Source organism: Hesperophylax consimilis, unplaced genomic scaffold, assembly GCF_061612785.1.
Source record: "Hesperophylax consimilis isolate HC1 unplaced genomic scaffold, BYU_Hcon_1.0 scaffold_35, whole genome shotgun sequence".
NCBI classification, from domain to species: Eukaryota; Metazoa; Arthropoda; class Insecta; order Trichoptera; family Limnephilidae; genus Hesperophylax; species Hesperophylax consimilis.
This window is the reverse complement of record NW_028301265.1, coordinates 29,231-43,100: the sequence shown is the minus strand read 5'-3', so window position 1 is coordinate 43,100 and position 13,870 is coordinate 29,231. Positions and strand designations below refer to the sequence as shown.

At 33.8% G+C, this 13,870-nt stretch overlaps 1 non-coding gene across 1 annotated transcript; it reads left to right on the top strand.

The window, feature by feature from the left end:
- The first annotated feature begins 13,044 nt into the window (after nucleotides 1-13,044).
- LOC149409131 (U1 spliceosomal RNA) lies at nucleotides 13,045-13,206 on the top strand. Its single transcript, XR_016305259.1, has one exon. It is a non-coding gene; the product is annotated as a U1 spliceosomal RNA (small nuclear RNA).
- The last annotated feature ends 664 nt before the right edge of the window (nucleotides 13,207-13,870 follow it).

Sequence of the window (13,870 nt, the reverse complement as noted above, 5' to 3'; positions counted from 1 at the left end):
CAAGAGCCTTACCCCTTGACCACGGGTAACATGAAACAGAACAAGATACATAACATCAAAAAAGGCAACGGTGGCAAATGGTAAATGAACCCAGGAACCAATCAATACAATGTTTCACTTTTAAACGTCTTTAAGTATTATGTTATTCGTCGATGATTAAATATTATTATGATGTTTAAAACCTTCAAAAGCGATTAAATTATTTTTTTTTAATTTAAATTATAAATATTTTTTGCCTCCAGACCTAAAATTCTTACCACACAAACTCAAATAATATGTACAATTTAAAATAATAATTCTTACACATATATTATTACACATCATAGAAACAATGAAAATAATTAATATGCTCACCTAACGTATTTTTTATATTGTAAACATGAAAGAAATTTCCACAATGTTATATAAAAAGTAATTTCTCTACTTCAATGAATTAAACCTATCAATTTGATTGTCTTGAAACGGGAAACCTTCCCAGTTGGACAGTCAAAGATTCACTATTCTGTAATTGTATTTTTTATTATCTAATAAACAAATAAATTAATTAATTTAAAAATTAAAAATTCTTCCGACTAGGTATCGCAACTCCATTAGTATACAGAGTCGCGCGTAGCACCTTCGCTTCGAACAAATTCCCCGCAAATGAAGGTTGTTAATTCCAAGTGTCTGAACTTCGCAGGATGTCGCACGTGTCTCAAGAACAGCAATCAGCGGGAAACGGGAGTCGTAAGTCGTTACACTATTTCCGCTGGAAATGGGGGTAACTTGCCACTTCCTGCATACTGGGTAGGGTGCTACTACCGCCTTAAGTTTGCCAATACGTTGTGTAACTTTGAGGGAAATAAACCAAAATTATCCTAATTTACTCACACAGCTTATAGTTTGTCAGAAAATCGCATAAATTCAAGTTTGATAGTAAATCTTGGATTTATCATTCGATTTATGATTAACAGCTACTGGAAAAGCATAAACAAACGTTAAATTTATGATTCAAACCAAAATACACAACTTTTTTAATGTTTTTCTGTTCATACTTTTTTTAAACTGTTAGTTTTGTGGATAGTAGACCTCGAGTTCAAAAAATTATGTTTCATATTTTATCTTATTGATTGAACCAATTTTCTTTTATTTATTGTTTCTTTACATTTTATCTTTTTATACGTTAGAATATTTTACCTCACCAGGACAAGCTTGTGTTGAGGTCAATAATTTTAAAAAATAATAAAAATAAAACATAGAACAACGATTTTACATTAAGAGAACAATATTGTTGCATTAACATTTTTACGAATTGGGTACTTACATGGTACCTGGTAATCTAATTCCAGCCAACTCATTACAGTATAATGTAGTAAACATGTAGGGTGACCTTGATATACATTGATATTTAATTGCAAGTAAAAATACAACAAACTATTATTTTATAAGGAAATAGTATAATAAACTATTATTTTAAAAGTTTGAAATCATAAAATTTGTAAGTAGGCACTGAAACATCAACCTATTTAATTAAAACCATATATTTTATGTAACTTTTTTTATAGTAACTTAATGAGTAAAACCTCAAATGGTAATATTTAATCATTGTTGACAATATTAGCGATTCTCAAACAAAAAATTGAAACAGAAAAATCTGAAAGGGATTCGGACGCATCTAGGAATTGAACACAGGAACTTACCGGGACTTTTCTCTACAAAGCTGAGGTCCTTGTTGATTTTTCCGCTTAAAATTTTTCGTTTAATAGTCGTTTATATTGTCTTCTATGATTTGACAATATTTTTATTTATTTTAAAGAAGGAATTTTACAATTTGGATAAGATTTGAAATTTTCACGGACTTTATAATGGTGATTTACTTTTGAGGTAATATACCGTATTGCTCTACCTCATTATTTAGCTAACGTTTCAAATAGCGTTTATCACAGAGATCTGCCATGATGATGGACACTGTAATTTTGTCCGAAACGTTGGCTAAAAAAGGAGGTAGCACAACACACAATCCGAAAATTAAGTACGATAATTATACAATTTGTTCAAATAACGATATCAGATATCAAAATTTTAAAAAGCCAAGTAAAAATTAGCCTTTTAGCCAAAGTAAGGCTTGTTTTAAAAATTTGTAAAACGTTTTTTCGTAATAAAATTAGAGGTAAGCACAAGATTTTATTTTTCTATTGGTGAATTAGTAACTTCCCGATGGATCCCACTAGAAACATTTGAGAATTTAGTAATACGTTCATCAGAAATAATTAAAATTTTATCATCGAGCAGACCCCCGTTATTAGAATCTTATGTCGCTGTAAGGTTTCGTTTGTTAAAACCGTGAAATTTCGTTGTAGGAGACAACCTTATTTAGTATTCTCTCTCATTGAACACACCTGCATCTGTTTACACCTTCTTCGATACTGCTTGTTTTAAACTCTCTTCTGCTAGTGATGAGTTCATGAGGAAAGGATTCTCCACGTTTCTGTACCTTATATCTACATAAAATCTAAACTACTCGATTAACGAGTTAACCCTCTCTCACCTGAAGTAATTTACACCGATAAGCAGCGTTATGTATTTTCCAGTTTCCGGACCTGTTTAAAAGTATTTTTATTTTATTATATTTTATTATTTTACAATTTAAACCTGCTTAAACTGCTTTTGCAGTTTTTCAGCAGGTACACATAGACAACACTTCATACAATGATACGGTTAAGTTAATAAAACTGAATAGTAAAAATAAAATAAAAATATAGTTGTGGTATAAGCGTTATATATCAGAAAAACAGTACAATTGAAACAGTCACATCGAAAGAATATCCATATTTAGCATACATGGGTAGGTACAATTTACTTTATATTTTTAAGTTCCATTGTGAATTCCAATTAGCTATACAAGGGCCTCAGTACATATCATCTGTGTCCAATAGCCATTTTCTTAGATTATATTTTACTTTAGTAGTACATAAGGTATTATTTTTGACTAGCAGTTAAAAACCCGCTCCGCGGGTTTTTTTCTGCTAGGCCCTGCGGGCGGCATTTGGTTGGGCTTCGCCCAGTTTAAGTTATACTAACAACAGTTAACCTATAATAACCCAACCTAACCTAACCCAACTTATCATTTAATTATACACATAAGTACATGTACAATTTATTATACATATAAGTGCATGTCAGATTAGAGATTTGTTGGCTAATTTTACAAAACTTCTCAACGAAGCGTTTGTAGCTTCCGGTTTTGTTTCATGTTTTTTTATTGGGTTGGCAGTTCCTTCACTTCTTACAAAAAAACGTGTATTAAGCGCGAACTTCATGTCCGTGTTCTGTAAAATGGCGCGAAATTATTATTTATGTAAATAATATTAAATATCAATATTTTTTAAAATCGTAAGTGCAAAGAGTTGTTATTTATTATAATTAAGTTGAATCAAATGTTTGTTTTCTTTTTAAATGTGTATTTTTTTTAATTTTTTTTTATTTTTTATTGTTGATACATTATTTTACAATTATTTCATATTTTAATTCAGTAATGTTGGCCTCACTGGGTTGTTTACCCGTGCTGAGGCCCCCATTTTATAATATAAGAGTTTATACATTTAAAAAAAAAGAAAAACAACATTAAAATAAAGATAAATTTAAACTAAAAATTAAGATTAAAAATTAAAATATAATTATCACACTAAAAGAAAAATATTAAAAGAGAATGTAAATCGGCATTTATAATGATTTATGTGTTTGTGCGTGTTGCGTGTTTTATATATTTTTTTGTGTTGCGTGTATATGTTTTATTCTTTTATGCTATAGAATTTTGGTAATATTGTCTTTTTGTTCTTTAATCCATTTTTTTTATTTTGTGTTTGAATTTATTTTTATTTTCCTCAATTTTTGTTTCAAGTGGAATACTGTTGAATGCTTTAATAGCGTGGTATTTATGGTGTCTTTGTCCAAAGGTAGTGTTTACCGTCGGAGTTTTTATGTTTTCTTTGTACGCTTGTCTGACCGGTCTATTAGTGATATTTTGTGTTTGTTGGGGTTTGTTTTTTTGTTCCAAAATGTAGTTTAGTAGTGTTTTAACATATAATTGGCGTATATCAAGTACGTCACAGCTTTTAAATATTTGGTCTGTGTCGGTTAGTTTATGTTTTTTGAATATTACCTTTAATATCGTTTTCTGTGCGATTTCTATTTGAGTGATAGCTGCGTTTGTTGCTCCTCCCCAAGCAATTATTCCATATTATATTATTAATTGGCATAGTACAAAATATATTGTTTTCGATTGTTTTATTTTATATATGTTTCTTATATTTAGGAAAATGTGTATTGTTCTGAGGAGTCTATTTGTGATTTGTTTGATGTGATGTGTCCATCTAAGATTATGGTCAATTACGATTCCTAGATACTTTATTTGTTCTGTTTTTTCTAGAGGGGGGCACTTGCAGATGTTGGTGTTTATGCATTCGTGTATTTTTATGGTGTTTGTATTGTTTTTTGGCTGTCCTGTGTTAGTTATGGTGTATGTTGTGAATTTTGTTTTCGATATGTTTAGTGTAAGTGTATTTGAGTCTAACCATTTTTTCACTTGCGTGATTCCTAGATTCGCTATGTTATATACCTTATTCCAGTCCTTAGATTTAAATAGTAAAACTGTGTCGTCTGAGTAACTAATTATTTCTCCATCTATTTCCATGTTGCAAAGTTCATTTATGTAAATTGTGAAAAGAACGGGCCCTAGTATGCTTCCTTGTGGAACTCCGTGTGTAATCGGCAGTGGTTTGCTAGTATAGTTATTAATTTTGACTTGCTGTGTTCTGTCGCTCATGTAACTTTTCAATAGTTGGAGTTCTTTGTCTTTGATACCCATATTTTCTAATTTTTTTTAAAAGTGTTTTGTGGCAGATTGAATCAAAGGCTTTAGCCAAATCTAGATATATCGCTATGCATTTAAACCCTTGATCTAAGTTGCTATGTATATAATCTATTGTACTTGCCAAAGCTTCTTTTGTGCTCATTTTTTCTCTAAATCCATATTGTTTGTCCGAGATTAATTTGTTTTCTTCCAGGTATTTTATTATTTGGTTTTTTAATAGTCTTTCGAAAATCTTTGATAGTGAGTTTAACAAAGTGATAAATATTACATATATAAATATATAATATTAAAACGGTAGTTAGAATAGATGAAATTGTACGTATTTTTTATGGATTATTTCAAATGAAATTATTCGCTATTATGCCGCCAGAGGTGCGCTCTGTCGGCCAATAGGGAAACTACTCCAGCGGCCGGTAAAGCAGGGATTTACTTGTTCAAGGAACCCTAGAATGCGTGATATTTTCCTAAGCGGAATTTACTCGAAACACACGATTTAAATTCGACCAATCAGAGGGCCTAAACCGTACAGACGATGGCATAATAATACTATCAGATGATATTGGTAGATTATTAGATATCTTGGGCACAATGTAGTTTAGAGTTCTTTCCCAGTACTTATTGATACATTTCGGAACCACTAATCCATCATTATGAGTGAATCTTGTGTTATGCCTATGGTAGACTCTTTCCTTATACAAGGACTCCGACGATATAATTTGTTTACTTATGATATTATACAGCAATAATCCTCTAACAAGTAAAACATTCAAAGACTTGTACATTATTTTGATATTACTTCTGTGTGCATTTATGGATTAATAATTTAATAATGGAGTTTTGTAACGTTTTTATATAGCTTATATTTGTTTTACATGAATGTCCCCAAGACGTTATTCCATATCGGATAGTAGATTCGGATAGAGATGAGTAGATTAATTTTATGAAGATCAAATACAAATATATAAAATATATACATATAAACACACACTACCCAATAACATTGGAGGGGCCTCACCACTTTTCCAATGATGGTATAAGGAAAATGTATTTTTATCTCCTTCGTCGTACACGTCAAGACTCTATTTTTTTTATTAGATAGACCCTGAATGAACCCCGTGTTTGGAAGACAAAGTAAGTTATCAAGGAGCTCGATTTACGCCCGACTCTAAATCTCTAGAGACGAACAAGGAGATCGTAAATATGTAATAATTGATATATTTATGTATTTATTCATTTACTGTAAAAATACATTTAATAGTCCAAAATGCACGTGTCCGATACCTACAGCCAAAGATATCTAATATCTTTGCCTACTGTTATAATGTCCCGATACTCGAGCATATCTCGCCTAACCTATATCCGCATAGGAATAATAATAGGTTACATCGAAGGAAGTTACATCAAATGACAGTTTGAAGAATTCGGAGTTTCCTGTCTGTGTTGCAAATCAACACACCTTTGAAAAGTGAAATAATCACTAAAAGCGATGAAAAATTGACATATGAACCGAACCTGACCTAACGTAACCTAGGTTACTCGAATAATAAACACTTATGTTATATTACTTATATGTTTAGAAATAGCGTATAAGTAGTTCAGATGAACTTACAACAAAGATGAGATGATGTTAGATGACAGTTTAGAAATTAAGTAAAAGTAATATTGCAAATAAGACAACACGTCACTCAACGATATATTATTTTAATCGACATGTGTTAAGAAAGGGTTAACGTTGTTGATAAACTTCTAACAAATAACCCATCAGTTCGTACTTTCGCCTCAATACGTTATTCCATGTAAAACGATATCAGGCTTCAAACTACGAGAAGTTGTGCTCGACTCGGTGAGTCAGCTTTCGGGAAACGCGGCGTGTTTGTGTCATGGACATCCGGCGTTGATCAGGAAGCGGCTTCCCGAATTACCAGATGCTGTACGAGATTTATTTATTTATTTATTTATTTATTTATTTTATTTATTTGCAAAAACAGTACAAAAACCAATACATTGCAAAAGCGGTAAACAAATTATTGAAGAAAATTTTAAACATAAGTATACAGTTAAAACATATGCAAAAGCGGTAAACAAAATATGGAAAAAAAATTATACATAAGTATACAGTTAAAACAAATACAATATTTCGCGCTTAAAGTCGTTGTAGGACATATGGAAAATATCCAAGTTAGCTGGAAGGGAGTTAATTAACCTAGTGAGTCTTCCCAGGGGCATCACCATTGGTAAGTTAGTTCTGGACCTGGGAAGAATTAAAAGCCTGTGTTGGCGGCCTCTCGTGAAATTATCCGGGACATAAAGTCCTATTTTTGACAGAATGTCTGGAATTGATACTAAACCATTCAGAAGCTTGTAAGCCATCATCAATAATGCGACGTCCCGTCTGGAACTAAGGCTGCAGATATTCAGCATTCCCGAGATAAATGCTGTTGGAAACAGCCATGGGTAAAAACCAAACTCTCTCATATAGAGGTATCGTAAAAATTTCTTTTGAATTTTCTCGACCATTAGTACATAGACAGTGTCCTCTGGCCCCCATACCTGAGATCCACTCTCGAGAATGCTACGCACTAAGCTAAAGTAAAGCAGCCTAATGACTGCAAGGTTTGTCAGTTCCTTTGAATTAAAGTTCTAAACATCCACCTTACAACATTGTAGGCGTATCTCTTGGACCCGTGTATAATCATAGAGCCATACAATTAGACGCGCTATTGCGTACTAATAAACTATTAGAACACGATAATCGGTTCAGGTAGACCGGATTTTGTAGTTTCCGTTGGTACGACGTTAGTGTGTTGGAAGCCAAATCAGACTAATTGGACTTACGAGAATGGAACCAATTTTTTCGCTTCACATCTCATCTAAATAATATGATTTTACTAAAATCACAGGATATTATGATAGCAAATCTAATAAGTTAGTAAATAACACTACCTTAAAAATCCTAAATTCGCACACCCTTCAAAAATCACATCAATTCTTCAATCACAATTTACTTGTCAAGATTTTTCCTAAGAAATATGCGTTTCCAATACAGAATTAAAACAGTTTTCTAGTAAAAAAATATTTATTTATTTTATTAATACAAGACTTGAGGGTACATATGGTTTTTGTTATATTTCACCCTCCATGGTAGGGATGACCCTGTGTTATGGCGGGTGAATTTTACAGTTTAAACAGAATCTATACATTACTATAATATGAAAAAGAAAAATAACAAAATGATGTAAAGCTAGTTTGGATTGCAAGAAGAGAATGGAGAAGTTAGAGATTATAAATTTGTGAAATTATTAGTAAATAGATCACCCTAATTAATTATGTACATACTATACCGCTAAGTTAGGGAATAATAATAATAATAATAATAATTGGATAATTTGTAGATCGCCGTTTTTGTGAAAAATCACCTCAAGGGCGCTGAAGGATATATTATATTTTGTCTGAAAGGTGATTAAATTGATAGAGTGTAGAATGAATGGGTATTGTAGTTGTAATGTATTCCGTGTGTAAGGATCCATTTCGTAATTTGTTTTTAAAAAGGAATTGGGTTGACTGAGGGCCCGTTCCCACTACCGTTTTCAAATCGGAGGCGGGTCCCGTTTTAAAACGGGACCCGCCTCCGATTTGAAAACGGAAGTGGGAACAGGCCCTGACGGTTTTTAGGTTTTCAGGGATAAGGTTAAAGATTTTAGGAGCTAAGAAGAAAAATTGTCTTTGAGCTAACGTGGTATGTAGTGAAGGTACTTTGTAGTGACCGTTGGTTATTGTTCTGGTGGTGTAGTTGTGTTGTAAAAGAGTTTTGTTTTTATATTTGAACAGGAAATGTTTATGTAAATTAGCGAAAATTTTAGGTGGAGTTGTCGTATGTTTAAGACCTTATATTCTATGAGGAGTCGAGTGGAGGGGTATCGTGTCGGTCGCTTGATAATGACACGTATTATTATAAGTAGGTATTTTACTTAATTGTAACTGAAATTCTTATTTTTTATGGCGTTAGTTGTTATATAACGGCGACGACATGCAGTCAGATTTTTGTCAAAGTGTACGAACACAAAGGACGCGGGTTTCGGCTTTCAGATTAGTCGGCGCGTATGCGACCGACTGGCGAAGGCGCGCCGACGAGAATGTTTGTATGTAAATGAATGAGGCTGCACATGCTGCGCTGATTTGTGTACCCGCATAGCGGCGCCGATAAGCTTTACCAGAATGAATTCTTAATTTATACTCGGCGGTGACGTCGGTTAATGACGCTTATTTTGTTGAGCAGGAAGGTATTGTCAACTTTTTTGTTATTTGTTTTTGAGGTGTTATGCTGTGTTGCTCTACTTCCTTCTTTAGCCAACGTTTCAGTCAACGTTACAGTGTCCATCATCAGGGCAGATGTGTAGTTTCAGACACCGTTGGCTAAAGAAGGAGGTAGAGCAACACCCCAAAAACAAATAACAATTTTGTTTTTATTTTTTTATTATTTATACCCGTTAAACTGCCAAAGCCGGTGACTTTTGGCCGTGAAAAATCTAAAAACGTATTCGTTTCAACTTAATTATTAATTGCCGCCGTTTTCAACAAATCGTCAGTCTGGTTTTAATTTTTTGTTTTATTTATTAATTTCAAGAAAGAAATCTCCAAAAGTCAACAATCTTCGTCTGACTAGCTTGAAATTTTGTAAAAACTGATAATTTGCGTGTAAAATCTGCACAGCAGATTTTACACGCTTTTTAAATGTCCACAACTTGGCGCCAATCATGCGCCAACTGCCGCCGACGAACTCAGGCACTAAGCACCGATAATATGAAAGCCAAAACCCGCGTCCTTTGTGTTCGTATACATAGGTAGATACTGGTTTGTTTTATCCATTTATTTATTTATTCACTAACGGTCATATCCAATTGCAACACATTACATATTACACGAAGTTAATACAAGGAGAAATGTTACAATACAAGACAATTAAAAATTACTACTATGATAAAAATAAGGGCACATAAACAATAAAGATAACGTCCAGTCAAGAAACAAGGTTTTGGTGAAGTTGACGACTTTTACCACTTCAATATAAAATTTTACTTGCGTAATGACTGACAAAAATCATTTAGGCTTACACCAAAAAATTCTAGGTCCTGACTTGAGTTGACAAGTCTGGCCATTCTGGACATTGGTGAATGGTATCCATAATTCGTAGAGTTTATTGAGGAAAAGCAAATCATTATTTTTGAGTCTACGGGAAGGAATATTGAAAGGATGAGTTGCAACAAAGTAGGTGAGTCAATCATACAGTTAATAATTTCGAAAATGCAGATGAGATCAAAGTCCTTCAAAGAAGATTTTATTTTGATACAAGTTCATCGCCTCTTTTCAGCTCTAACCTCCAACAGTAAAGAGTTTTTTGGTTAATTATATTAGTGAATTCAGAGGTAATTCTATTGATGAAGCCAGGTAGCTTAAGAGCTTTATTAACCACACTATTAATGTGTTCGCGAAAATACAGCTTTTAATCCAAAGTGACACCAAAGTCCTTGATAAACTGCGCAGTAGAAAAGCAAAGATTATTTAGTTTATAATAAAAAATAATTGGTTTCTTCGCTCAAAGAAGATAATTGTGCATTTGTCAACATTTAGTTCCAACCGGTTGATTTTGTAACAAGCATTAAATGATTTAATATCTAATTGAAAAAGAAATCAATTTTGGTAGGATTTAATTATTTTGAGGATCTTTTTATCGTCTTCGAAAAGCCAAAAACGCGTGTGAGAAAAGACACCAATAATATCATTAATAAATAAGTTGAAAAGAAGCGGAACTAGATGAGCCCCTTGGGGCACGCCAGACGTTACATCAATGATATTAAGAGATTCAAAGTTATTTATTTATTATTTATTTATTTATTTATTTATTGGATGATTTTTATAGTGCCGCTTTTGCGAAATATCACCTCAGGGGCGCTGTTCAGTTAATGCAGATATTACAAAAAAAATATATAAATATTACAAATTGAAATTGAAATTAAGTCAAATAAAATGAAGTACAGAAACAGGTGACACGGAGATGGAGAATCTGCTGCAAGAATCCTAGGTGGTGAGGAAACTGGACCAGCTGCTGCAGCGAAAGAGTCCACCGCGTCCACCAACAGTGCCAGTACGAGGTTTGTCATCCTTCCAGGTATGTGTCTGCTGCTAATAGAGCGCTGACACAATGTCCTCTCATGGATTCCAGACCTTGGCAGCACCGTTGTGACATTCGACGAAGGTAGAGGATGGAGACTCTGCAGCAAGAATCCCAGGTGGTGAGGAAACTGGACCAGCTACTGCATCGAAAGATTGCACCGCGCCACCAACAGTGCCAGCACGAGGTTCGTCATCCGTCCAGGTATGTGTCTGCTGCTAATTAAGCGCTGTCACAGTATCCTCACATAGATAACAAACCTTGGCAGCACCGCTGTGACGTTCCATCTCCTTGTACACTTGTTTCTGGTGATTATGTTAGTGGTGCATTGTTCCGAAATAAAAGGCGGCGGACGAGATAATAAATCACCTTGGGCACTTGTTAGGGCTTTCAGAGTTTCCAATAATAACATTGAAAACATCTGACGTACCTACAGTTACCGATTCTCGTCCCAAGTTCAACTTAAGCGAATTTAGAATATTTTTAGCACAATTTTCGATTATTCATTTTTGAAACACTGCTCTCTAGTCACATTATTATTAAGTTCTGATTACTAATTGGTAAGTTAATATAAAATGTTGATTCACTGATTTTTAAAATAACTTTAAAGGGATGTTGCCTCGTTTCCCTTGAAAATACTAAAAAAACACAAAGCGGTTGGAGACGGCATGACGCGTCCAGCTGCCACAAAGGGCGCTATTCGCTAGATAGCTTTACTCTTAGCTTTTAAATTTTAGCTCTTTGCACTCTTCCTTTCTTTAAAGAAGGATAATAATGGATTTCTTATACCGATGGCATGTAGTTTGGCCATAAGGGTTGAGTGGTTAAATTTATGAAAGGCTTTGGAAAATTCAGTATAAAGAACATCAACCTGAGAGTTGTCTTCAAGAGCTTAAGGTATTCGTAAAGTAAAATAAATTATTTGTGGTAGATTTAGCAATTTATCTGCAAGTGAGATTTTGCAATCATTCAAATTAATAAAATCCGCAAAATTTAGTGGAGAAATTGTAGACTAAGTTTCAACATAATAGACAGAGGAAAAGTGTTTAGCAAAAAGGTTAAAAGTCTAGACCGTTTGTAGCACGAGTTTCATTATAAAGCATACTTGTAGGGAGATCATTATCAGCTCGCTTTTGGGAAACAAATTGCCAAGATTGTTTAGGGTTGAGATATAACTTCGTATCGGTAACTTCAATAAAGGATTAATAGCAGTTGGCTGATTCAATTATAGACAATTCTCTACTTCACTCTAAGTCACTTTAAATAGCTTATAGATTTTTTTTTCAAATATCAATTGTTTTAGTTTAATGCTGAACCAAAAACGAATCTTTCGCTGGGAGAAAATTTTCCTGGGAATAAACAAAGCCATGGTATGGGATAAACATTAATTAAATTTAAATATGGCTTCTTTAATATTGACATTACAAAAGATAGATTTCTAGTCGTAGTGGGCAAGATGTTCGTTCATGTTAGTAAAGTCACCATTATAAAATCTATAGTGGTAAAAAATGTTTGGTTTTATACCGTTATCCCTGAACAAGTTATTAATGCTTATAGAGAAAGGTTGATGGTAATTATCAATAGGCAACAATGAGTCCATAGTTTCGCTTATATGAACACTGGACATTTAGTAACAGTATTTAATTGAAAAATATTCATATACGTAAAAAGTTACTATAGTGGAAGCTTGCGGGGAAATTGTAATACTGGAAGTTTTAACACCTTCATTGTCAATTTTTAACAAGCAATAATTATTCGCCTGAAACACTCATCAACATTGAAAAATCTCCTGATAAAAGATACATGACGCCAACGGATTATAGATTTTTTGAAATATATAATAAGTGAATATTTAACACGGACATAACACATTTGAGGTTTCGCGAACTCTTGCTCCGTACTCTGTAGCAAAGTATATGTTAGACTACAGAAGTCAATTTATAGATGGCGCCACATCCGCTTGCAGTTCGTAAGTGTTAACTTCCAGCAGATTGGTTTATGCACCGAATTCCCTTTTCACAGCATACTTACCTGGCGTAGGGGACACCGTGATCAATAAGGCGGTACCCCCAGGGCGAGGCTGTTCCATTGCACTCCGGTTCGGCTGACCCTTGCGATTATCCCTAATGCGGATAACTCGGGCGCGTAATTTTTGGTAGTCGGGACTGCGTACGCGCTGTCCCGTCAAAAAATTTATCATATATTCTGGGTTCTGGTTTAGAGGTGGGAGGTGGGACGTGGCTCCTGTGAGATACCGATTTTATTATTAATACTCCTGAACACCTGAGTATCTGGGGACGGAAAGTAATAAATACTCAGCCGCAGTACAGATTACAGAATTTTTTTGAGTAACGATTCCTCACAAATTTTCTACGTAAAATAGATTCCCCCAAAACTTAAATCCATCGTCCAGTGAAAAGTTATTCTCCACAGCCCACAGAAATCTTTCCATATGAGAAGTCAGTGTCAGTAGTATTTTAAGTACTTGTTCCAGTATGTGCCACGTGGACCATCTTCATGAAACCAGTCGAGAGACGTGAGCTATCTAGAGTTAATTTTTTAGACCTAACTTAGGATAGGATCGTATTTACATTAGGTTTTAACATATTAAGAATTTGAATACTACTCTTCCATAGAAGCGTTGGCTTGTGTTTGGAAGAGGAGTGCAACTGGAATTGTAATCTTAAAAATAATGAGTTGTCAGTGTACTATAAAAATTTTCATTGCTGTAATACTAAATTGAATACCATTCGATGTAACGAGCTGTTCGAGCAATTCGAGCTGTCGACTGGAAATCAAAGGGACACGGGTTCGCGTCCCGTTGGCGTCATGTATCTTTTATCAGGAGA